The following is a 9,773-nucleotide window of genomic DNA, read 5'->3' as shown; positions in this document are numbered from 1 at the left end:
CTTTTTTTTTTTCTTTTAAGTATTTAACTCTTAACTATTTAACAGGTTACATAAGTAGAGGTCTTTCTTTTGTTTTCTGGTAGGTGGTGCTGAAACACAGTGTGTTTTCTTCCCTTACCTGCACTGCTGGGGCTGCTGGGATCTTTGTGGGACTGTGTCAGTTTCCGCCATGGAAAACTCCCGCTATTACCCAAGGAGGTGGGTGTCCTCTCAATGACTTAGTTGCCTCAGTCTCAAGGTATCACCCCCATGGCGGGATGTGCTGGGTTTGGGTCTCCTGGCCTGTCCTTTCCCAGGATGGATTCCCGCACCCAGTATCTGCCAATCATGCTGTTCTGTCTGCACTGTCCTGGCAGCTTCTACCAGGCTCAGCTGTGAGGGGTGGATGGGAGAGTGGAGAGCAGATTTGCACATCTGCAGCTTTGTCTTTTCTAGTGTTGGGTTTAGCCACAATGAGTACAGACCACTTAGACTGGAAGTTGTTTCTTACCTTTTACGATCTGCTGAGTGAGGATTTTTTAAAATTTCTTTATTGAATAAGATATTACATATGTGTCCTTCTTCGCCCATTGCCCCACACCTCCCATTCATGCTCCCACCACCCTGTTGTCTGTGTCCATTGATTAAGTTTATATGTATGCATATAAATCCTTTGGTTGATCTCTCCCCTTTACCTCCGCTGTACCCTGCCTTCCCTGAAGTTTTATGTTCTGATTGATGTTTCTCTGTCTCTGGATCTATATTTGTTCATCCATTTATGTTGTTCATTATATTCCATAAATGAGTGAGATGATGTGATATTTATCTTTCTCTGCCTGGCTTATTTCGCTTAGCATAATGCTCTCCATGCTGTTGCAAATGGTAAGAATTCCTTTTTTTTTTTTTTTTAACCACAGCATAGTATTCCATTGTGTAGATGTACCACAGGTTTTTTTTAATCCACTCATCTGTTGATGGGCACTTAGGTTTTTTCAAAATCTTAGCTATGGTGAATTGTGTTGCTATGAACATAGGGGTGCATATATCCTTTCTGATTGGTGTTTCTAGTTTCTTGGGATATATTCCTGGAAGTGGGATCACAGGGTCAAATGGGAGTTCCATTTTTAGTTTTTTGAGGAAACTTCATACTGTTCTTCGCAGTGGCTGCACCAGTCTGCATTCCCACCAGCAGTGCACGAGGGTTCCTTTTTCTCTGCATCCTCTCCAGCACTTGTCATCTGTTGACTTGTTGATGATAGCCATTCTGACAGGTGTGAGATGGTACCCCTTTATTGTTTTGATTTGCATCTCTTGGATAATTAGTGACTTTGAGTATGTTTTCATTTGTCTTTTGGCCTGTCTTCTGGTTTTTTTGTTTTGTTTGTTTGTTTTTTTGAAAAGTATCTATTTAGATCAGTTGCCTATTTTTTGATTTGGTTGTTTATCTTCTTTTTGTTAAGCTGCATGAGTTTCTTGTAAATATTGGAGATTAAACGCTTATAGTTGATATCATTGGCAAATATGTTCTCCCATGCAGTGGCTTTCTTGTTTTATTGGTGGTTTTATTTGCTGTGCAAAAGCTTTTTATTTTGATGTAGGCCCATTTGTTTATTTTCTCTTTAGTTTCCATTACTCTAGGAGCAGTATCAGTGAAGAAATTGCTTTGGCATATGTTAGAGATTTTTTTGCCTGTGGATTTCTCTAGTATTTTTATGGTTTCCCATCTTATGTTTAAGCCCTGTATCCAGTTTGAGTTTATTTTTATGTATGATATATTGATAAGTTGATCTAGTTTTATTTTTTTGCATGTGTCTGTGCAATTTTCCCAACACCATTTATTGAAGAGACTGTCTTGACTCCATTGTGTATGTTCATGCCTCCTTTGTCAAATATTAATTGAGCATAGTGGTTTGGGTTGATATCTGGGTTCTCTATTCGATTCCATTGGTCTATATATCTGTTCTTGTGCCAGTACTAGGCAGTTTTCAGAACAGTGGCTTTGTAGTACAGCTTGAAATCTGGTATTGAGATCCCACCTACTTTGTTCTTCTTTCTCAGGATTGCTGAGGCTATTCAAGGTATTTTTTTTATTCCAGATTAATTTTTAGAGAGTTCTTTCTAGGGCTGTGAAATATGCCATTGGTATTTTAATGGGGAGTACATTGAATCTGTATATTGCTTTGGGTAGTATGGACATTTTAATAATGTTGATTCTACCAATTCATGAACATTGTATGTTCTTCCATCTTTTTACATGTTCCTTGATCTCTTTTTTTAGTGTCCTGTAATTTTCCTCATAAAGGTCTTTTACCTTCTCAGTTAAGTTTATTCTTAGGTATCTTAATTTTTTTGGTGTGATGGTAAATGGAATTGCTTGTTTAGTGTCTCTTTCTGTAATTCACTATGGTGTATAGTAATGACATAGATTTTTTTGTGTTAATTTTGTATCTGCTACCTTGCCGAATTCATTTATTAAGTCTATTAGTTTTTTGATGGAGTCTTTCGGGTTTTTTATGTACAATATCATGTCATCTAAAAATAGGGACAGCTTTGCTTCTTCTTTTCCAATTTGGATGCCTTTTATTTCTTCTTCTTGTCTAATAGCAATGGCTAATCCTTCCAGTGTTATGTGGAACAGGAGTGGTGAGAGTGGACATCCCTGTATTGTTTAACAAATGGAATTTGGATTTTTTTTTAGCAGGATCTTTGTGTAATTTCTTCAATGTACAGCTAGTGCAAGCCCAGAGCAGCTCTGGGTGCAAGGATTAAGAATGGACCCCAACACACTCCCTGCTCTATAGATTGATTTATGTTATTTCATTTATCTTTTTTAGGTGGTAGCTATCTTTAGGCCCAGAATTTTCTAGCTCAGAACTATAAGACTACGTAAATTAGGAATGGGAACCCCAGACAGTTAAGGTGGGAAGAAGAGACTGCTGGTGCAAGTGGGAGCTGTTCTGAATAGTAGAACTATTTACTTTTATTTAAGTCTGTGTTCAGGGTTACTTGTGTTATATAGTAAGGAGGTGATGAAGGTTTTATCTAAGTGTTTATTTTTATTCTAACTGCTTTGTTAGCCAATAATAAAAGTTTCCTTATAAGGTCATCTCTAAAATAAAACTTTTGAAAATGTGCGAACATTTATCTCCTGTGGAATGTAACTTGCAATTCGAAAACATTGCATGCTAATTGGTTGTTATGGGTAACAGTATTCAAAACGGTGTTTATAATTTTCAAAGTTATATGAAGTCTTCACTTTTTTCCTTTTTCACAAGAACTTCAACAATTTTATATCTGTCTTTTATCTATGTGGTCAAAAGAACATTTAATTAATCAATGATAAACAAAACAACACATAATAAAGACTTTTGTTTTAATAATGTAAAACAACTGGAAAGTTAATTTACTACCAAATATAGGCAAGCCTAAGGCCACATGAATGTACTCTATCCCTAAGGACTGATGGCACTCAGATTAAAGGAAAGGTCAGGATGAGGAAGGGTTAGCCTGGGAAAAATATAGTGAGGAGATTCTTGGGCTTCAATGAACAAACATGAAATTTAACTAGGAAAGAACATTAGTTAGAGTGTTCTATGAATGTAGGATATTATCAGTGCATATCTTCTCATTGAGGACTAGAACTAAGTTTGAATAGACTGGGACTGATTGAATGGCCTTCTCACCTGCTTATCCTTCAAATTTCAGTTTAGTCTTTACTCCATATTTAACTTCATGCCCACTCTTTGGGTTCCTCTATATTATTCTCTCTTATAATTTACCATATTAAATGTACATCACAGTGCCTGCTGTATGTCCATGGATTCCACTATTTTTTTAATCCTCGCCCAAGGAATGAGGATATTTTTTCCATTGATTTTTTAGAGAGAGAATGGAAGAGAATGGCAGGATGGGAGGAAGGGGAGAAGAAGAAAGAAACATCAATGTGAGATAGACACATTGATTGGTTGTCTCCCACACGCATCCCATCCCAAGGGTGGGGACCAAACCTGAAACCCAGGTGTGTCTCTGACTGGGAGTTGAACTAGTGACCCTTTAACCACTGAGTCATGCCCAGCCAGGGTTCTACTATTTTTAAAGCTATAGTTCATGTTTTCTTTTTTCATCTCTGCTAATTTCAGTTCACTAACTTGAAGGGCTTTGAATATCATAAATATAATTTGGGCTTAATTTGAGAGTCAGAAGTAGTTATTATATATTCTTGAGCTAAAAAGCAATATGACTACAGGAGTATTTCTGGAATATTAGATTTTTTTTAACCCTTACCCTAGGATATGTTTTTATTGATTTTAGAGAGGGGAAGAGAGGGAATGAGAGAAAGAGAAGCATCGATGTGAGAGAGCAACACTGATTGGTTACCTCTCTGAACCCAAAACCTGGGTATGTGCCTGTTTGGGAATTGAAGCCGAGACCTTTGGGTATATAGGAGAATGCTCCAACCAAACCACACTGACCAGAGCAGTGTATTAGATTTTGAGCAATGGGGAGTCTGGATTAGGAAGGAAAAATAGCAGAAATAGAAAGACAAAAAAGCTGGCACAACAATACACAAATAAGCTGAAACCGGTTTGGCTCAGTGGATAGAGCGTTGGCCTGCAGACTGAATGGTCCCAGGTTCAATTCCAGTCGAGGGCTTGTACCTTGGTTGTGGGTATATCCCAGTAAGGGGTGTGCAGGAGGCAGCTGGTCGATGTTCCTCTCTCATCAATGTTTCTAGCTCTCTATCCCTCTCCCTTCCTCTCTGTAAAGAATCAATAAAATATATTTTTAAAAATACACAAATAATATGTACACTAGAGGCCTGGTGCATGAATTTGTGCACAGGTGGGGGGGTCCCTCAGCTCAACCTGCACCCTCTCGCAATCTGGACCCCTCAGGGGATGCCCAACTACTAGTTTAGGGATCCTTGTGGGATCAGACCTAAACTGGCAATTGGACAATTGTGGTCTCACAATCCGGGACCACTGGCTTCTAATCGTTGTCCTGCCTGCCTACCTGCCTGATTTTCCTAACCACTCTGATTGCCCCTAACTGGTTGCCTGCCTGCCTGATCACCCCTAACCACCTATGCCTCGGCCCTTGCCACCATGGCTTTGTCTGGATGGACATATGGAATGATATCCGGAAGGTCATTTGGCTGTCAGGCCTATTTGCATATTATGCTTTTATTATTATAGATAATTATTTTGTGAAAGATGCTTTCTGTGTGATTTTTTGAAAATCTAAACATTTACTTCTAAGATATTATTTGTCTTATTTAAGGATGAGGCTAGTGACTTGGCCAACATCATCCATCCAGGAAAAAGAGAAAGGAATTAAAACTTCTTCAAGTCTGTGTTCAAAATTATTTGTGTTCTATAGTGAAGAGGCGACAGAGGCTTTTTATCTTAAGTGTTGGCAGTCATATATAGAGAGAGAAAGGAAAATAGTTGCCTAACCAGGAAATTGACAAACCTGCAGAATTAGATGACTGGTTGTAGATGGAATATAAAGAAAAGGGTGAAGTGGAAGATACTGCTCAGAGGCAACCCTGGGGATCCTGGAGAGCTATGTTTCTCTTAGTAAATCTGTTATGTAAAAGATAACTCGAGCTTATGGGATTGTGTGCAGGCAAAGCTTTCCTAGGTATGAGTAGTAGCAGTTTGTGATAAAAACACTGAAAATTTGATCAATAGGATCAGAGTCAAACATAATGATACTCATGGTGCTTTTTAAACAAATTGGATTTTAAGTAGTTTTTTCATCTAAAATAGATTTTTTCAATGCCCAAGCAACTGTTTTTGATCCTACTTTTTGAGTAGAGGACAGAATTGCTGATATTCTTTCCTAAAGAATAAAGATGAGAAGCTTTCCTTTAAGATCCCCCTGGAAGATCTTTAAGGTCACACTTAGTGTGTTATTCTTCTATGTTAATTTTTGTTCTTTGAATCCAAGGGCACTGAATGTCAGGGAAATTGCTTCAATTCAATTTGAGAGCCAAAAGGGAATTGTAAATATTTGACTCAAAGTGTACGTTTGAAGATGAGTTTTTGAGCAGTGGATAGCATGATTAGGAAGGGAAGATGATAAAGGTAGGAAGCCAAAATGATAAAGATAGAGCTAAATATCTGATGTCAATGCTGTAACAAAGTTTTGAAATCGAATTGCTTCAAATGGAAGATTTGTTAAAACAACAACAACAACAAAAATACAACACCTGGTGTCAAAGAAGGGAACCAACAGGAACTTTGTGATCTCTATGGATAAATCCAATCCAGGAGAGATAGATATTGCCCTCACGTTGACCTTGCTAAATCTTAGGCATGATAAAAAGTGGATGCTGGGGGTACTGGGCTCATTTTTACTCTCTCCTTACAAAGCTCTCATCTGGAACACATTTTGGAGGGTATGTGAAACAGAACAAGTCAGAAATACAGTTGGATTGGGAAACTCAATTACATTAATTATATATTTCCTCCGGGGTTATCTCGGGTACAACCTCTTCTCTTCTTTGCTGATTCCCAAAGTATGTCTTCTGCTCCATTTCCTGCTGTAACAACTGGTAATAGTCTCCACTTGAAAAATTATCCTTAGTGGACATGCTTGGTGAGGGTTGAACAGAGAGAACAAAATGCTTGACCAGAAGTTTTTTTTGTGGCAATTTAAAATAGTATCATTGAAGTCTTTATCTTCATTCTGGGCTAGATAAAAAGATTATAGGTGGGATTGAGCTAAAATACAGGATATTGTCACATTATTGACTCTTTCCATCCTATCACTATCAAATGTAACCCTTTCTTAATAATGGAAGTAGGAATTGGAGTTAACTTGGTTGTCAGGAAAATGAACAGGACTTGGTAAAATTCAATCTATATGCCTACCACAAATCAAATAATTGTTCTAGGAAATTATCTGCCATGTGATTGATTTCATGTCCACTCTGTGCTTCCTAGGAGTCCTATATACTCTTCTCTCTTATAATTTATCTGATTACATGGGTATCCCTGTTCCTGCTTCTGTGTCCATGTATTATACTATTTTTAAGTCCAGAGTCAGTGTTTAATTTTTTTTATTAATCCAATTCATTGATTTGAAGGCTTTGGATTCCATGGTAAAACACTGATTTACATGCCCTTTACTGAGATCTCAAAGGATGTGACTCAGCTTCTCCCTCCCGTCACTTTATCTTCTTTCCTACTTTCTACTTGTCTCTTCAATTCCTGCTTAATGCTGATGCCTTCCTGTTGCTCAGAGCTCTCAGTTTTAGTATCTCTCCTAGTCTGTTCTTATTGTCATAGTCCAATGCCCTGGGCAATACCTGACCTTTTTTTTTTTTTTCCATCTTAAAATTAGGTTCTCCAGAATATGACTGAGCAGTGGTCAAAGGTCAATAGACAGATCAATAAGAGATGATCACCTCAGGACCATGGTTATTACAGACAATCAGAACCCATAAATAACAAGTTCCCCCTGGCTCCAAAGTGAAGGCAAAGGAAGCACAGGTTAGAGAGTATCTCGTGCCCTTGGACACTCAGTGCTGCTGTGTATGCTGGAGAAATATGTGAGTCTCCTTGCTGAGATATTTCATTTTGTTGTTGTTGTTGATTTAGAAACTTCAGGGAAATGCTTAGAACAGTTTTACAAAGGTGATTTAGTTGTATGGAAGTTATACTTACCAATTGCCTGTACAAAGAATCTACATTTCACTTGAAGTATATTTTTAAAGTCAGAACATAGGACAATATTATTCTTGGAAATTCCGTTGGAAGAATTAAGGTGGGAGATTAATTATGCTGAAGTTGAACAGATTAATTTTTCTTTAGTGAGTATAAGATGAAGCATAGTTTTCATTTAGGGATCAGTTATACATTTCTAAGCATAAGACTCATACTCAACAGGGTGATACAATTATATTATGAGATGCTCATAGAAATACAGAAAAAAAGTGGAACTACAATTTCCATTTCATGATCAATGTAGATATGAGCTTGATGAGTGGAATGGTGAAAGGATTGCCTACACTATTTATTTATTTTTATTATGTTTTAAAAATACTTTTTTATTGATTAGAGAGGAAGTGAGAGGGATAGAGAGATAGAAACACTGATGAGAAAGAAACCTCATTGATTGGCTGTCTCCTACTGGGGACTAAGCCTGGAACTTGGGCATGTGCCCTGACCGGGAATTGAACTGGTGACCTCTTGGTTCCTGGGTCAATGCTCAACCACTGAACCACAATGGCTAGGCCTGCACAATAAGATTGGTTTTATTATATGGAATAAATAAGAGATGTATGTAAGTGTCCCCCATGCAGCTGGCAGTGCATAATAATGGGGACTCAAAGAGCTTCAGATCTTGAGGATCTGTGTCCTGGTGCAGTTGTTTTGAACTCTTGTTGTATATTTGAATAACCTTGGAAAACATTTTAAAAAATATCAGTCCCCAACCCTTCTCATGAGACTCTGATGTAATTCTCGTCAGTGGTGGGGTATATTACTTTTTTTAAAAAAGTTCTCCAGGTGTTCTAAATATGCACACCGTGGTTGAGAATCACTAGTCTAGTGGTAAAAAAGATTTGCAAATAAAAAAACCTCAAAACGACATTATAAAAATTCGAAGTCAGATTAAGCTAGATACAGGTAGGCATATGGCTAGTGGGAGTAGCTTAGAAGGAGGGGGTTTGACTCCCGTTGGGGTGTAACCCAAACCACGGTGTCGGTGGGGACATATCCAATTCCTGCATCAATGGGATGAGATGCTTCAATGGCCAAGGGGTCAGGCCTGGCAGCTGAGGTTCCCAGGTTCCTGATATTTTCTTTTTGGAGGTTACTAAATGTCAAATGAGCCTTCTATATTGTATCTATTATAGATAAAGATTTTTAGGCAGGAAAGTTCCTGTTATTCAAAGGAAAAGTTGAAGTGAATTTAAAGCATTGTATTCAAATGTCTGCAATGTCATATTCAAATACTCTCAAGTTAAAAAATTCAACTGTGTTTTGAATTCTTATTTCATACATTGCCTTCATATGCAACCTCTTTAGAAAATACTAAAATCACAAAATATATTTTGTCACTGTGCAATCATCTTAAAAACAAATGGAAAGATAAAGGTTCTTTTGCCAGTAAAACTGTTTTTAATCAAGGAAACAAGATTTTAGTTTTAGAGGAGGTCTGACACATGTGCCTTATTCCATGGATACAATCAAAATACCTTTTTTAAATTTTTTTTATTTTATTGAATTTTTACAGAGAGGAAGAGAGAGTGATAGAGAGAAAACTTGATGAAAGAGAATCATCAATCAGCTGCCTATTGCACACCCCCTACTGGAAATGTGCCCGCAACCAAGGTACATGCCTTTGACTGGAATTGAACCTAGGATCTTTCAGTCCGCAGACTTACGCTCTATCCATTGAGCCAAACCGGTTTCGGCCAAAATAAAAAGCTGTCATTCAGATTACAATGTAGTTTCATGGCCCATCAAATCTGAGAAGATAGCAATAGAGAAATATAAAAAAAACTAAATACAATTTTAGAGATGGATTTTAACAGAATTTATTGTTTTTTTAACTCTTAAAATGTGGAGAAAACCACACACACAACGAGAATTTATAGGTTGTCTGCCCTTGACTAAATGTTTGTCTCCCTAGAATTCATACATTGAATCTTAATTCCCAGTGCAATTATATTTGAAGGGTGGGACCTTTGAGATGTGATCAACTCATGAAGGAGCCCTCATGAATGGGATTAGAGCTCTTTTAAAAGAGAGATTAATCACCATCCCCCCTACACACACACA

The sequence above is a fragment of the Pipistrellus hanaki genome (assembly GCF_964339955.1).
Source record: "Pipistrellus hanaki genome assembly, chromosome: 3".
Lineage (NCBI taxonomy): Eukaryota > Metazoa > Chordata > Mammalia > Chiroptera > Vespertilionidae > Pipistrellus > Pipistrellus hanaki.
This window is presented reverse-complemented; position numbering follows the sequence as displayed.